Raw genomic sequence first — 17,680 nt, forward strand, 5'->3', positions numbered from 1 at the left:
AGAAATAGAAGTAAAAGAAAATCAAAGAAAAAGTGATTTGGATTCAAGGGGATCAGATGTTTCATTTATTGCAGGTTAGAGACCCTCAATCAGTCAAATGAAAGGAACATTTGTGTTAAAATACCTACGAGGCAGAGACGAAACCTTGATCGGGGGCAGGAGAGTTAAGTTACAGCAACCGTGCTGAGAGATACGAACCCACCTTCGAGGCTATCTGTTCCCAGTATCGAAGGTTTTCTGTGTTACAAGCCTGAGATGAAAGGTACCTGTTCTGACGTCTGGGTCTGGAAGCCAGACGCTGAAATTAGCAGCGTTCTCGAAGTACGTGCTGCAGGGCCGTGGAGCCCGGGATGGGGTGAAAACGTAGCTGCTTTATTAAAATGAAAAGATGTTAATGTAATACTAAGTGCCCAAGTCACTCACGCAGGCCAGGTGTGGATGGGAATTGTGATAGGAACGGGCAGAGAAAGAGCACTGTACTGGGAGTCAGGGGCCCAGGCAGCCCCTCCTCTGCCCCTGGGATGGCAGCTCCATGGTGGCTGGGAGTCGGCCTGCCCGGCTCGGCTCACAGTACCAGGCGTATGGGAGGCATTGGATAGATGTCAAATGAATCTATGAATGAATTAATGAATATGACCTTGGACCCCTTTGGGCCTAAGTCCTGTAAAATGAGGAGCTGGGACTAGCTGAGGGTGTCCCCAGTGGGACGGGTACCACTAATGGTTGGGTACCGAATGGATGGGTTTGGGTGATATACATGGACATGGCATTTGACAGCCCTAACTCAGAGGGAGAAAGGTATCACTTGTGAACTCTTCCAACCCCTGATTCCAAGAGGAAGCCTCAGTCCAGTGCTAATGTGCCTTTAACACCGCTCCAGTGTGTCCAACCTCTCCTCATAATGACAACAGGGGAAGTCTCAGGCTCACAGACCTCAGCAGGCGGCAGCATCCGACTCAATTTCACAACCTGATTTCTTTCCTTTGCACATACTTTCTATTTCTGGCACGTGCACATGGTTTTTCCTTTGAAGAACTGATTATTTTTAAGGTTTCTTTGTCAGACAAATGTCTATAAGTAAACACGAATCGATGTAAAGAAACTATTCAGTGAATAGTTGAAGGGGGATGCAGACCCGACAGTGATGGTGACACACGAATGCCTTAGGCTTGAGAAAAATTGTCCCAGTGGACCTCTGAGTCCCTTCTAGAAACATCGAGCATCTGCAGTCAGGGACGTCCCCACACTGGTTTGTGCAGAACAGACCCAATAGTCCCCAGCAAAGAGGCAGACAGAGTCGGAGCCTTAGGAAGATGGGCCTGTGCCTGTATCGACTTATATTCATTCTTTCAATAAATATTTATTGACAATATACTGTGTGCTCACTGCTGTTTCAGGCACTGGGATAGTAGTGAAAAAAAATAGAGAAAATATCCCCGCCCTTGTGGAGTTCCTGTTTTAGTGGTTTGGGGCAGGACAGGGACCAGGGGAGGCCACAGGGCACCTAGGGTGCATGATCTAGGGGACATCCACTCTCAGGGTTGTGTCTAACCTCACCCTGGCTTGAGAAGAGGGCCCCACACTGAGCATGACCTGGTATGGCTGTCATCATTATGGGAGCCCTGGAATCTGCCTCCAGAGGTTCTAGTGTAATTGGAATTGGGTGGGTCCCCCCGTAGTATTTTGGGAGCACAGCACAGATGATTCCAGTGCACATCCAGGATTGAGAACCACTGACATGGACCGAGAAATGTTTAAAATTTATGGTTTGGCATTTCCCAAAGGCATCAGTCTTCTTAGTCACTAATTCAATAACTGTTTGCCAAATGAATTCACTAGAGAGTGAATAAGTCAATATGTCACCATAATGACGAAAATAGCTCCTGTCCTCTGCATACTTGCTAGATGTCAGGTGTTGTCATTAGCTCTTTACTCTCCTTGCTTCATCCACTCTTCACGACCCCCTACAGAATAGGTATTATCCTCATCACCCCATTTTGCGGATGAGGAAACTGAGGCAGGGAGAGGTTATAAAAGGAACTTGACTAAGGAAACCCAGAAAGGTCACGCTCCTAACCACGGTGCCCTACTGCTTTGCTGTAGGATGAGTCCTGATACCTGGGAACTTGGGCACAGGAGCCAGCCATGGGGAAGGGGGTGAGTGTGAAAACGGGTGAAGTAGCAGATCCTTTGCACCTTAAAGATAGCACATACGAATAGTCATTACTTCTACCAAAAAATATGTCCCCTCATTCTTCTCTAATTATGAGGCCCACTCCAGCTTCATTTTGCTTCCATGTTTGTTAAAGCCACAACCATATAATAATGTTCCTCTATGTAAGAAAAAACAACAGTACAAGTGTGATATCACATAGCAACTAACCCCCTACCCCAGTGTTGGGGAAGTCTTGGGGCATGGTGGAGAGTGTGGCAATATAGGAAGAGGTGCCTGTCTGATGTCTCCAGATCTCCTGACTTATCAATAGAAACAAGAAATTCAGATTTAGCTGTAAAATCTCCTAATTTCCATGTGGACTCTAATTTATAAATAAGTGCACAGGGCAAATACACGTTTTGTAAAACCTGAACGTTAAGTCTCCTGGAAAAGGCCAAGCTAGAAAAGTCCCTAGGGAGCTGGTCTAAGATCATTGTGTGATCTGAGACTAGAGCTTGGGTTTCTCTGTCCCTTGAATGTAAAGCTGTAAGAAAGATATGAAAAATATTATTTATTCGTTCTTCAACTTTCAGTGACAACTTCTATATATTAAACACTGTGCCAGATGGGGGATTTAAAGATTAAATCAATATGCTTATCATCAGTGAGAGAGACACAAGACAGTGAACTCTAGGCGCCCAGGATAAAGGCTGTTGTAAAATAATAACAGAGAGCACAGGGTGAAAGTTGGTAATTCTGCCTGGGAAAATGACTTTTCAGGCAGGCCTTGAAGGTTGGATGTGATTTTCCCAGGCAGCAAGAGCAGAAGGAAAATGACTTTTCCTTAATACCAAAGTGCTCTCTGTACACCAATACAACATGAATTTTTTTATGAGTTCGAAAAACAAGTATATACACCCATAAATTGTAGAGTGTGCAAAGTGATACTATGAACCCCAAAATGCATCTCTGCTTTGTATATTAATTACAGTTCGAGCATCCCAAATCTGAAAACCTGAAATCCAAAACTTTGAGTGCTGATATGATGCTCATTGGAGCATTTCAGATTTCAGATTTTCAGATTTAGAATGCATATCTGGTAAGGATGATGCAAATATTCCAAAAGCCAAAAAAAAAAAAAAAAAATCTGAAATTTGAAACACTTTTGCTCCCAAGCATTTCAGGTAAGGGCTACTCAACCTGTACTCCTCTAATTTCCCCGAAGCTGTTCCCCCTCCTCTGTTTCACTGGAGTCACCGTCACCCGGGAAGCCATCTCCCAGGTGAGACATTTTGGCGCTGTCTCTCACTCCACTCTCTTCCTCAGCCTACACATGCGATCAGAGAGGTGTCCCTCGAACCAGCCTCTCCTTGCCCGGGGATGCCATTTCAGCCTTTGTCTCCTGTGTGGACTCTTGCTGTTGTCTTCTCTCTGCTCCCCCTGTCTCTTGTCTCTCTTCCAGTGAATCCATTGCTCTTTCCAAAACCCACATCTGATCACGTTGCTCTCTGGCTTAAACCTTCAATGGCTCCCACGGACCTTAGAACGAAGCCCAAGGGGTGGCATGGCATTCACAGCCCTTTGCACTCTGGGTGCAGCCTACCCTTCCTTCCTCACTATCGCCATCCTTTAGTCAACCCCCTAAAACCCACAGCCACAGGTAGGTACTCTACAGTCCTGCCTACCACACGCTCCCAGAACTTGTCTGGCGCCTTCCTACCTCTGTGGCCTGCCACAGGCTCCCCTCTCTTCCTTGCATGACTTTCCTGCCACTTTTAGCCATAGAACCACAGCCATACCAGATATTCCCTCCTCTGGGAGCCTTCTCTGGCCATCGCCCCTGCTGTCCCCATCCTGCCCCTGCTAGGGGAACAGCAAGCTGGAGACACGAGCAGAGAACGAGATGAGCCGGGTAGGCGGGGTCCTGGACGTCAGGGAGGGAACAGCCTTTGAGAAAAGCGGCTTGTGCGACAGCCTCTGCCCCAGCTCCCCAGAACCCCTTCGCCAAGCATGGAGACCCACCCGCAGAAAGAAAAAGAAAGCAATTTCACACGTTGGAAAAAGGCCCAGGGCAGAAGAAAATGAAAAGCCACCAGTTGGCAGTAGGTGCTACGGAGATTCAGCAGGAAACCACAATCAAAAGGGAGGTTGGGACGTTTCTGGGAAGCACATGGGCCCCAGCCCTCGCTGGCTGACACCTGCTTCTTCGAGGCAGGACAGGCAGTTCTCCCAAGGGCTCAGGCAGCCACGCGTCGGGCCTGCTTCACGGCCAACAGGGGCAGGTAGGTGACGCGCTCCAGGGCAGAGCGGGCTCACAGGTGTTTCTGTATCGCTCACCTGGGAGGCCATTTCCAACAGGGCCATCTCCCTTTCTGCCTTGAATATCCAGACATTTTCAGTATAACTCAAAGTCTCAAACTCAAACACCTGGGCCGGGCAGGTGACGAGAGAATAATGTCCCTAGCAGGGACCAGGATGAACAGACTGTGCCCACGACAAACAGGTGCCTTCAGCTCAGCTCCAGCCGATCGTCATCCCATCCCCTGATTTTTCAGATGTCGGAACTTTCACGGGAAATCTTCTGTTATTAGAATGTTTGCTCAATTTTTAAAAACACAGCACAGTACAAAAGAAACAAGGCCACCAGTGTTTGAACTCTGATGTATAGGTTCAGATTAAGCCCATTAGTTTGGAGAAAACAAATATGGCCCTTAGTTCTTTAAGACTCCGTCTCTTTGGCTGGTAATTGCTATTCTTCCATTTAGTTGGATTGTTCTTAATATGCAGGTGTTTGACCCTGCAGAAACCGGCTTCAGCGTGGGAGAATATTCACAAATATTTCCCCGTGCAATTCGCTGGCTATTACCCCTGGGAGCGAAAGCAATGCCCATGTTTATTTATTTGTTTGTTTATTTTTAATTTTAAGAACAAGGAAAGTTCTTAGACATCAGCTAGCCTTGTCTCCCCTCCATAATTTTGCAGTGGAGGAAACTGAGGCCCGGGGAGGGGACAAGCTTGTTCGGGGCCACAGAACAAGTCAGAACTTCATCAGCACCTCGGGCGTATGTAGGGATCGTGCGCACCCGTGCGCATCTGTGTTTGTGTTTTCCTCCCGTCCTTAAGCAAAGCCCACCAGGTTGCCAGATGTGGGAGCCCGAGGAAGTGGTTTGGCAGCGATGAGAAGCAGGCCCGGCCTGGGCTGTAATCTGGCCCTGCCATCAGCCTCGCCTTTCCGCCCACAGGAGATAAGAGGCCCACGGGGGTGAACTGCCTCACAGTCACGCGCCACAGGAATGACGCGCTCTGCCTCCTTTCATGTGCCGCGACCATGCCTCCCCTCCTCCTCCTCCCTCTCCTCGGCCACGTGCAGCCCGGGGACCCTCTGGCGCACGTGCAAGCGAGAAGCATCTCTCTTGGATGAGTCCTGTCCTTGCCCGTCTTCCTTCCCTTTCTCGGGGCCCCACTCTTTTCCTGGGGCCTCCGCTGAAAGAAAGCGCCTAAAATCTGCACTTCTGCTTTGTGTGTGAGCTCTTGAGTGTCTTCAGAGGAACCGCGGAAGAGAGCACGACACAACGCTAAGGCGGGAGGGTCCAGGGTGACATTGCAGGAACCAGTCCATGCAGTAGGTTTATTGTCCCCATTTTCCCGAGGAGAACCCCGCGGCTCCTCTTCCTCGCCATTGCTTGCCTTCGTCTGCCTCCTCTCCTGTCCACCCCTCCATTCCTGCCTCAACATCGTCTTCATCCCCAAAGCCCAGTGTGACGTGGGGCTGCAGGCCTGTGGTCCGTCCCACCACGGGCTCCATACAGCGGATTGTGCCTGGATGGACATCTAGCCTTGGAGGCTCCCGAGGATTCACAGGATGCTGCAAAATGCTCTTTTGCTGGACAGATGTGGCCACGGAACAGAACACCACTGTGTTCTCAGGCAGCCTCGAGGACAGGAGTCCCAGCTCTGGGGTCAAAGAGAGTAGGAGTCCCTGGCTGGTTGTGCTGCCTTGGGCTAGGGGGCAGCCTCTCTGAACCCGTCAAATGGGGCAGTACTAGTTAGTACCAGTGCTAACCTCATAGGATTGTTCTGAGGATGAGCTGAGACAAGAGTGTTTCCAGAGGCAGAGACCCCAGTGGTACCTAACATGATTTTAAAGGATACACGGACAAGGCACTAAATAGCACTGACTCACACAGTAGGTGTGTTAGGTCCTTTTTCACCCTCTTTGAATTCTCCTAAGTGCACCAAGAAAGTCTCCATCTGATGCTAGTGTGTCTTTAACACTTAACATTTGCTAATCACTTTTTTGTTATTTTGTTCTTTGCATTTTAACAAAGTGAAGCTACAGGATCAGAGTCCTACGCAGGCGGCAATATCTAGGTAGAATGTAATACATATTTTGTCTTTACTGAAATAATTTTTATGGTTCCTTTTTCTATTTAGAGTTGTGATATGAAATTTTGCTTTGTAAGTAAATGGATTTCAGTTTTATAAACAGGTTCATTTAAAGGAAAAAAAGCATTAAGTACCTAATAGTATCAATAACGTTCAAATATGTCCGAAATTGTAAAGGGAATCACAAGTGATCAAAGTCTCAGAAACACTGAGACAACCTACATCGCGAGGTCAGCACGGTGATATGATGACTGTTCTCGTGTCAGCTCAAGAGGTGCTGTGGGTTCCAAGAAGTGGGACACATTCCAAATCCAGACCCTCCCCCTCATTCCCTCTGTCACCAGGACTCATTATCATCGGATTGAAGAAGAAACCAAAGTTTATGCCACATGGGCAAAGCAGAAGCCTGGACCAGGCTCAAGCTGGAGCCAGGGCACTGGGGAAAGGCGGCTTTGGCCTCAGCTCTGCTGTGTGCCCTGTCTGTGCACAGGGCACAGTTTCCGCATCTAAATCAGACGGGACAAACTAGGTGCTTTGGGTCCTTCCAACTCTGAGGATCTGGCAATCTTTGTTGGTCTCGTCCCTCATTTTTCTCTGTCAGGTGCAAAGCCAGATTCTCCAATCGGAAGTGACCTTCACTGAAGGCAGCCCTGGGCTTCTGCTAAAGAACATCACTCCAGGAAGATGCTGGAAGCAAAACATCTCTAGGGGCAGACCAGTTCGCTCGACCATTCTGAGTCTCAAGTTGCTAATCTGCAAACTGCTGTTCCTGATAGAACGAACTTCATGGGTTTAGTAAGATTATGTAATGTCTCGCAAAACGTGGGAAAGTGACCCCGAGCTATACATCAATGTCCACAGACATGGTATTAAGTAATATCAACTCATGTAGCAAGTTTCCCTATTGCATTAATGAGAAAGTCTCAGTGTGGTACTGATATTGCTTAAACACTTCTCTGACATTTGCCAAGTAAGCCTTGAATTCAACAGAAAGCAAAGCCTTAGGCTCTTGGCAGACGGTAGGTTCCAACTGAGACACTAGAGGTACAACTTAGAGGGATATGAAGAATATATCCCCAGATTAACCCTGGGGACAGAACAGGGGCCACGGGGACAGTGGCATTTGAGCTGATCCCTGAGAGAGAAAGCTTCCTCCAGGCAGAACTTGAAAGAGAGACACAGACTCCTCCAGACCTGGAAAGGTGTATCAGGCTAAAATCAGTGGCCTTGCCCTGGTTTATACCACACACCGCTCCAGTGAGGCCTATGACCTCTTTATAGAATAATGTAGGTTATTTTTTAATGTGATATGAAAATATCTATATTGTTCATGTATATTTTTAAAAATTATTAAAATACACATGTTGTAAAATTTATGATTGTATCCATTTTTTGAATGTTTAGTTCAACGGTATGAAGTACATGCTCATTGTTGTACAACCATCACCACCCTCCATCTCCAGAACTTTCTTCATCTTCCTAAACTGAAATGCTACCCACTAAACAATAACTCACTATTCCTCTTCCCCCATCCCATGGCAACCACCATTCTACCTTCAGTCTGTGAATCTGATGACTCTACGTACCCCACGTGAGTGGGATCGTACAGTATTTACCCTTTTGAATCTGGCTTATTTCATTTGGCATAAAGTCTTCAAGGTTCATTACAGAATAATTTTATTACATGCGTAAAGTAAAAAACGGGATTACAAAGAAAAATTGTATCAAATAACAATTATCTAAATAATTTTTAAATTGATAATCGAGCTTGTCTTTTATTTTAATCACCCCCTTTCTCAGGCTACTGTTCAAACATGATACCTGGGGTGGGGAGTAAATATGGGTGATTTGGTCCCCAAACCAGCCAACTGTCTATGCCAATGGGTCAGCTTCTGGGTTAACCATTAAATAACAAGATAGAGAGGTGGGTCTACTAGTTACAACTTCCAGAGAGTATTGAGTCAATTTCGAGATATCTTATAACAACTTTAATGGGATGTGAAAATATCTGTTATTTCGATGGATGACAAAATCACGACTGTCACATGTAGTGTTGATACAATTGTGGTATGTTGCCTATATTCAGAATCAAAGGAAATGCTAACTTTCTATTAGAAGTTAGCAAAAATAAAAAATATAAAATTTTTCCCAATCAAGCTCACAGACTTCCTGAATTCTTTCCATGGAATCCTTCGTGAGGCCTCTGCCCCGTGGAACCCAGGTTAAGAATCCCCACCCCAGAGAAGGGGTGTTTTTATTCTCCACCAATTTATTTCATTCTTGCTGCTGAAGTGAGACGAAGGCCAGATTTCCCAGTTTCCACCTGGCCCCAGAAGCTGACCCATTGGCATGGACAGTTGGCTGGTTTGGGGACCAAATCACCCTCATTTACTCCCCACCCCAGGTATCATGTTTGAGCAGTAGCCTGAGAAAGGGGGTGATTAAAATAAAAGACAAGCCCGATTTTTGTTCAAAAGCTATTCCATTTGGCCTCATGGCTTGTTCGTATTTGTTGTATTTGGTTCGACCAGATGCAGGGATGGCCGGAAACACAGCCCTCAATGTGTGTAGACAGCTTTGTTCTAACCAACAGAGGAGACATACTACCCTGTTCATAGTAGTTGCTTAATTTTTCTCATCTGCAAACAGGCTTTGGATCGCCAACCTTTAATTAAGATGCAATTTTCTTTTCAAAAGCGATGTGTTCTAATAAATACCATCTGAGCTGGGTAGGGGTGAGACAGAAATTATAACTGCAGCTGAAAAACCACGAGACTCGCAGCAGGCTAACCATGAAGGCCTGCAGGAAGGGAATAGTTTCCATGTGCTTCGGAGATTCGGACACGCCTCGTGGGCTCTGCTGCCCGGCTTCAAAGCCGAGCCACGGTGCCGGTGCCGTGAGTTCTGCCTTCTGTGTAGAGAGAGGACAGGAAGAAGCAGAAAGAGAGCGAGGCAGCGTGTTGGCTTAGATGACCCCTGCCCTGGCATTCTATGACTTTAGAATCAAGACAGTACTGAGGGTGAGGTTCGAAGTAGATCAGCTGAGATCATCAGCTTTGGAAAAAGGGGTTCCTAGAAAAGAAAGTGTTTCTGTAGATTGAAATGTCTTGGTATCCCTGTGTTCATCCCCACTCTTTCCTTAGGGGTGCCAGATAAAATACAGTATGTCCAGTTAAATTTGAATCTCTGATAAACAAGGAATAATTTTTTAGTATAAGTACATCTCACGCAATATGCTAAAAATATGCAAATGCATTATCCATTGTTTATCTGAAATTCATATTTAACTGAGTGTTCTGTATTTTTATTTGCTAAATATGGCAACTCTATCCCCACTCAAATCGGATTCTGGGACTTTTCTTCTGGTTCTTTGTAAAGAAATGGTGGGCCACTCTTAGACATCTCTACAGTGAGTATAACAGTTAAGAACATGGACTTTGGAGTCTTAAAGACTTAAAGTGGCTCTCAATTCAGGCCTGTCACTTTTTGGTGGGTTGACCTTGAAAAGGTTACTCGGCCTCCCAGAACCTCAAGTTTGTCCTCTGCGGAATGGGGAGTTTGAAAATCAGGGCTGATGTTCAGCCCTATCCGATAGTACTACCTGTAGCCATTGTCTAAAACTTAAAGCATTTTCCAAGCCGGTTGGTAAATAACTTCCCCAACCCCTCCACCCCCATTCATCATACCAGCCACGCTGGCTCCTCTCCTACTCCCCCAACCCTCTACCTCTGCTCATCTAGCAACGAATACCTGGCACAGCCAAGGGCATCCAGGACCCTTGCCCATCCAGGGCTCTGCCCTGTGTCCCTTCTGATTGGCAAGTATCTGTGGTTTATTGATAGTTAAATAAATTGACTATCACTCCTATTATGAATACCCACCTCAAACGGTTGTTGTAAGGGTTAAGTGAAATGATATAGAAGAACTGTAGTGAACTGTGGCCTGGCCCACAGATCACACACACACAAACACACACACACACACACACACACACACACACTCTGAATGAATGAATGACTCTATATGCTATTTATAAGGAAGAGCCTTGGTTTTCTTTGTACATGGCAAAGTGTCCTCTCTCTCTCTCTCTCTCTCTCTCTCAGTGGGCTAGAATCACTGATTATACAGACTTTAAGAAATCTTAAATATCATACTAGGTCTAATGCAATTTTTTCCTCTTTACATGGAGGAAAACTTAGATCTGGCACAATTTGCAGACTTATCTAAACAAGGCCACCTTTATGCATTGGAGGTTTGAGGGATTGTTGGAAAGATCTTTTGCTCAAAAACATCCCTTTCATCCAAAGGCCACAAAGCCTGAAATTCCACCATTAGCATTTTAGCCATCTTTAAAAATTGAACCAAGGCTTACCAAGGTACTTCTGAAAGCCTGATGGCTTTAAGCTGGAAATGGCCCAGGGTCACCCTGAGAACCTCAAGCGCTGGGCTGCAGGGCGGTTAGAGAGGAGATTCTGAAAGAAGCTGAAAGGAGACCTGGCACTTGCCAGAGACACATGTGGCCAGTTATAAAACTGCGTGACAGGCTGGCTATGCATTAGATTGTCCCACCGGGGCGCTTGTGCATTTGTGCTGTTGCATAATACAGAAGGACAAAAAGCATAAATACTAACTGATCATTTCATTCAAAAGAACTTCTGACAAGGAAGCCAGAATCCTGATGCTGCCTTCTGCGGGGCAAAGCTAAAAGTCTTTCTCACTTTGCTGGTCGAGGCTGTTTCAACTGGATGGATGGAAATGTTTTTCACAGATCTACAAAGCATGGATCATACAACAAATCCTCAACATGTCCAGGGGCAAAAATGTAGCTGGGATCGTATCTGTTCATAAATACAAATTGGCTCCACCACTTGGCTTAATGCTAACTGCTGGGGTTCAACATCCCTTGCATTTGGATGTGTCTTTATCTACGGACAATTGAATTCAGTCTACATACACGTTATTCTGAGGACAGTTGGTGAGAGCTGACCAGTTGCTGGTATAAATTAGACTGTTTCCCCCAAAACATAATATCGTCCTGTGCCGCATAACAATGTTTTGGTCAAGGACAGACTGCAGGTACAATGGTGGTCCCAAAACATCATAATGGAACTGAAAAGTTCCGATTGCCTAGTGACACTGCAGCCATTGTTACTTTATAGTGCAATTACTTTATTTTTTATAAATTTGGTGTAGCTTACACATATAGTGTTTTTAAATTCTACAGCAGCGTGCAATAATGTCCAAGGCCTTCACGTTCACTCTCCACTCACTCACTGACTCACCCAGAGCAACTTCTAGTCCTGAAAGTTCCATTCATGGAAAGCACCCCATACAGGTGTACCATTTTTTATCTTTTGTATCTTATTTTTACTATACCCTTCCTATGTTAGGTAAGTTTAGGTACACAGCTACCTACCGCTGTGTTACAAGTGCCTGCTACAAGTATTCAGTACAGTAACATGCATATAGGTTTGTAGCTTAGGAGCAATAGGCTGTACCCTACAGCCTAGGTGTGTAGTAGGCTGTACCATCTAGGTTTGTATGAGTACACTCTGTGATGTTTGCACAAAGACAACATCGCCTAAAGATGCATTTCTCAGGATGCATACTCATCATTAAGCAACACATGACTGTAAAATGCAACATCCAACAATTTAATTGGTTTAATCTGGAAGATCAGAATCTAAAGAAATGAAAAAGAAAACTTCTGCAAAAACAGGAGCTAAAATTATGGCATTTTTCTTCTAATATCAATATTTGTGACTTATGCATTACCAATGGACGATCACCAAGTGAGGAAGAATTTTCCCATCAGAGTCTAATTAGTTTCATTGTCTTTTTTCTGAATTCTATTGTATTTCACTCTACCCGTCGGCTGCCTGTTTTAATTAATTTTGCACTACATTCAAAGGTTTTGCTTTTGTGCCTCTCTGTTTGATTTAAATTCCTTTTTGCAAATAAATAAATAAATAACTATCAAAGCTAATGAGGCTCTGAAGATTTGAGATGGAAATATCATATGCAGATTCTTTTTTGGGTCCCAGCTCAGCGGAAGACCAAAAATAACACTTGAAAGTTTGATTAAGAAATCTCAGGCTCCCTCTCCGACCCCTCCCTCCAGACAATCTTTCTGCAGGCATTTTTCAGTTATTTGACCAAAAAAATAAAAATAAAAATCATGCCTTCCTCCCACACCCAAGACCTCAGGAACAAGTTCTTTGCAAGAACGGCTCAGGTGGGCAGAGGGCTGTGCTTAACTCTATTGACCCATCCCCAGCGGATTGGTCCCTGTCTATCCGGAGTGGTCGTCTTCTGTGTGTTTCTATGTACACACTCACCCCACACACACATCCACACACACAGATCGTACATATTCCCACACACATGCTCACCCATATTCATGCACACATACTCTCTCAAACTCACACATATACTCTCATACACACCAACACACACAGTTGCCCATTCACACACGCACAGACTCATGCACTTCAACACACACATGTTCACAGGCGCACACACACTCACACACACAGTCAGGTACAGATTCCTATGCTCGTGCACGCAAACACACACACATCCTCCCACGCACTCAACATGCACATCACGCCTTGGCCAGTCAAGGTTCTGATTTCAGATCTATGTCCCCTACAACACATTCTCCAACATCCTCCCCGAGAGAGATCTTTGTAAGAAATTCCAGGACGCCCCCCCCTCCCCCACCGTCCCTTCGGGTGCATCACAGGACTGCCCAGGACACCGTTATTAAGCTGTTTCCAAAAGAGCTCTTCCATTGTGCAATCTGCTTTTGCCTGAGATCCTTGTATCCTTTACTGAGAAAGCCTGATTCATTTCCCAGAAATTTTCATCTGCTATTAATCTTTCAGGATATAGTTAGTGTTGTGATATTTTCAGATATTGTTTTCGGGTGGCAGGGGGAGGGGAGGGCAGATTTCAAGTGGCTGTCCCCTGGCAGTTTCTGAGATTACTCAGTGCTTATAAGCAGCTCAGAACAGTGTGACAGCACTTCCATGCAAGGGACTTGCCATCATGTTTCATTAATTCGACGTGAATGAAGCCTCATTTCTGGCCTTGAGGAGCTTAAGATGTATGTGAAATTAATAACAGAACAGATGTCTTCACAATTTGGTTCCTCTGGAAAAAAAAAAAAAAAAAAGGAACCTGATTACTTTGAAAACTTCAATGCTTTAAAATGCAGACCCAGGGAGTTTTTACTCCAGGGTAAAGAGTTATGCCTTGATATCGTCCACATTGCAGAACTAAGTGGAATTTAAATGTCAGATTTATATTAAATAGGCATATTCCCCATTATGGCATATAATAAACAACAGCTTATTACTTTCATTAATAAGACGTGTTGGACATTTAAACGAAAGCTTTGGAGATAAAGCCAGCACCTCATGAGCAGGAGGAGCCGGGCAGACACAGGGGACTTGTGGGAGAATATTCAGGCAGCCTGGTTTTTAGCTTGGTTTCTGATAATTTAATCATCAATTCCTCACAGGGAAACAAAATACATCTGTGCTCACACAAAACTCGCCACTTTATGAAGAAGCTGAGCATCTCCCGCGGATGCGTGTGCCAGGGGCTGACAGCGCTATTTCGCAGGTCACTTCGAGACTCGCCTCTTTTATTTTTCCTTCTTGCCTGAAATCCTGTTTCTTTATCCAGGCTTCTGTGGCACTAAGTGCCTCTCAGGCTGCATTTTAACGCTCCTCTGGGCGCGTGAGTGTGGCTGCACACCAGGAGGGCTGGGTTTTCCTTCTCAAAGTCCAAAGAAAGGAAATGTACTGGAGGATCAGCCAGGGGGGTGCTATTCTGGAGGAGGGGGACAGCAAAGGCCCCCTGGGGACAGGGCCAGAAGTTCCCCTTCCTCTGGCCAAGGAGGGATGATGTTTCAGGGGGAGGGTGGGTTACACAGCACAGCCCAGGGTCAACACATTAGGTTCCAGAACCTGGTCCCCACAACCGCTGTAATGACCTTTCCTCTTTCCAGACCCTACTGTGTGCCCCTGATCCTGTCACCTTCCCCACTTTTCCCATGGAGAAAACAGCGTTGGACCAAATGCTCTGAAAACTCCTCACTTTGACTTTTACTTCCTCCATTTCATCTAAAGTTGGCTGTCATGACATTCATTCTGTTACTTCCACTCTTCTCCACCTCCCCCCTCTCAAACCTGGACTCGGTGGGGGGCTCCAGGGTCCAGCCACCTCTGCAGATGGCCCCAGAGATGATGGACAAGACAAGCTCACGGGGGTCTCGTCCGGGCCCAGCTCTCCCTAAGGGTGTGGCCCTGGGGAAGACGTGTGCTACGTTACCCCCCGGACCCCTCCCGTGGAAAGGGGAAGGAATAGGCCACCCAGGACTGTTGCAGGAATGACACAAGCTGATGCACGGAGAGTGTCTGGCACGTCGCATAGCAGCCACTGTCAGCATTCACAACTGGGGGAGAACAAACAACGTGCCTGAGGGACACAGAAGTATCCAGAATGATGCCCTTTGCAAAACTCCCCAGCCCGCCACGGTCCCCAGCGCCCCTGTCAAAAGAGGACTGTCCGGGTCTTATTTCATCTGCTCTCGACAGACACGGGGCTGTGAGTGCACAGCAGTGGGAACCGGGCGGCAGGCGGAGGGCGGGCCCCATCCAGGGGGTGGCGGGCAGCTCAGTGTCAGGCAGTTATCACCCAGGGGCATAACCCGACGGCCCTAGTGGCAATGCCAGACCTTCCACCTCATCAAGGAAACCAGGAATGTGGAATTTTATGCGAAAGCTTCTAGATTTTGAGTAGAGGTCACTACAAGTCTGCAAACCCTTATCTGAACCACTGGGGCCAGGTGTAGTTCAGTATTCAGAAATTTTCAGATTTAAAAATATTACACAATGCAACTGCATTTATTACATGGCACCCCCAAGGGGGTCTGAGGAAGCGTGTCACAGTCAGGTCCGTTAATATTTCTGCATCAAAATAATCAGACTAGCAAAGAGTAGTGAGTCATAGCACTCAGCACTCCCTCCTCCCTATGGGGGACCGGGGAAGCCCCCACCACCCTGGCAGAAGCAGGGTGGCCATGACTGAGGCCATTTGACCAGGTTTCCGGCAGCTGGATTCACTCATTCTGGGGCAGATCATAGGAGCCATAAAGCTTTGGGGTTCCTGAACTAAAAAGGCCCATGACAATCACTGCATGGGTCACATAATCACTGCATAAGATCACCGCACTCAGCTCTAAGTGACAAAAACCCAAGTCAAATAGGCTTAAATAAATAACAGCAATAACAGTCAAGTTTACTAGCTCATGTGACAGAAAAGTACAGAGGTGTCTGGTTAGGATCACCTGGATTTAGGTGCTCTGAAAATGTTCCCAGGACTCAGTTTCCCTCTGTCTCTCTGTGTCACTTTTGACTGTCTTGGTTTCATACTTGGACAGATGCTTACCTCATGGTAACAAAAATGCTGCAGAAGCTCCAGCTCCACATATTTCTGGGATTGGGTCCCCTGGGAAACATCATCTGTTCTGGCCCAGCAGTCTCAACAAAAGCTATCGGGTATCTCTGTGGCTCTGATGGAGTCACTTGCCCACCCTGAAGCCAATCACCGCGGTGGGGGTTATGAGCCCACCTGGAACTGAGGATAGGTGCCTTTTGGCTCCTTCCACCTGGGCTTGAGAGCAGAGGAGACTGAGTGAAGCCGGGGGGGGGGGGGGGGGGGGAGGGCAAAACCCCAGGTGTCTGTTACCATGGCAACACAGCTGAACCCTCCCATCTCAGCAGAGCAGGTGGTAAAATAAGGGAGGAAGTGAGACCTGGCCAAAGTCACACAGCACGTCACCGGCAAAGCCAAGGCTGTGTCCCAGATCTCTCACAGTTTAGAAGTCCCCTCATTGTGCCATGTGGGCTTCTAGGATAGGTGTTGGGTGGGCTCCCACCACCCAGGCAGCTCAGTGAGCCTGCTCTGAGGCCCCCGCCCCATTTCCTGTGTCCCCTCACCCTTTAGGCCATGCTGACGGGGGGAAGGATGAGGAGATAGACACACACACCCTTGGAAGTAGACACACACACACACACACACACACACACACCCCAACAAGCTTGTTCTGAACTAACCACCACTTATCTTTTCTTCTCCTCTTGTCCCTCCCACATCTCTAGACTGGCCTCCACGAAGACAGGCACAGGGTTAACACTCAAGAATGTCACTGTTATTGTTGTTGCTGTTGTTTGTACTATTAGTAAGATTTATTTTCCTCTACACTTGTCTTGGTCTAACCTATTAATTTACCCTGAGCTACAAATGATTAAGAGCAGAGGGAGTATGAACAGCTGAGCGGAAGGACCAAAAAAATAGACATTTTTTACAGGAGCCAAAACCTGAAGTCAGCAAAGGGCCCGAAAACCCTAATAATTGTGAGTGTGCATAGATCTTTCCAATTTGCAGATGACTTTCTGATCCATCACCTCATTTGAGTTTTAAAAAACAAACCAAAAAAATACCCCCAAAACAAAAACAAAAACAACCCTATGAGTGAGATCAGGAGGCTGAATTATCTCCATTTACAGAGGAGAAAACTGAGCACTCCAAAGGAAACATTTAGCTAAGGTTTTCTGGATACAAAATGGTAGAATTGGGACAGAAACTGAGTCCTTGTTTGGAAGTGCCGTAGTACAGGCACGTGTGTGGGCATGCAGTGCACGTACACGTCCACGCACCCTCCTGTATTAGAAATTCAGAGGTAAACACTACCATTAAACTGATGGATCTAGCAGCTCACCAAGCAGCAAACACTCATGGCCTTACATTGTCAATGCCCTTATTTAACTTTGCAGAAAAGTATCAAAATCTCCCTGGGCCACAAATCTTTAAGCCATGTTTGATATAAGCCCCTTTCCCTACACACTGCCAATATTTCTATTCTATGTTCTTCCTTTATAACCCACCCCAGGGCCACTGCATTGACCCTTCTTCCTACCTGTCACCCTTATTTGTCCCTTTTTCCTGCCTCTCACTTTTAGGGATCTCAATTGTGATGAAGATGCTTTTCTTCCCTTTGCTGATAAGAAGTCTATTCGATTCGATGACATTTGCTCATCTCCTGGAAGGTAGTTACTGTCATCTCCA

General features: G+C 46.2%; 1 long non-coding RNA gene across 1 annotated transcript; it reads right to left on the reverse strand.

The window, feature by feature from the left end:
• Positions 1-249: 249 nt before the first annotated feature.
• Positions 250-16,086, reverse strand: LOC138373840 (uncharacterized). The gene is made up of 3 exons (XR_011231289.1): positions 16,001-16,086; positions 13,588-13,696; positions 250-370 (listed from the first exon to the last, which is right to left on the reverse strand). It is a non-coding gene; the product is annotated as an uncharacterized lncRNA (long non-coding RNA).
• Positions 16,087-17,680: the final 1,594 nt, after the last annotated feature.

The sequence above is a fragment of the Eulemur rufifrons genome, chromosome 23, assembly GCF_041146395.1.
Source record: "Eulemur rufifrons isolate Redbay chromosome 23, OSU_ERuf_1, whole genome shotgun sequence".
Classification (NCBI taxonomy): Eukaryota; Metazoa; Chordata; class Mammalia; order Primates; family Lemuridae; genus Eulemur; species Eulemur rufifrons.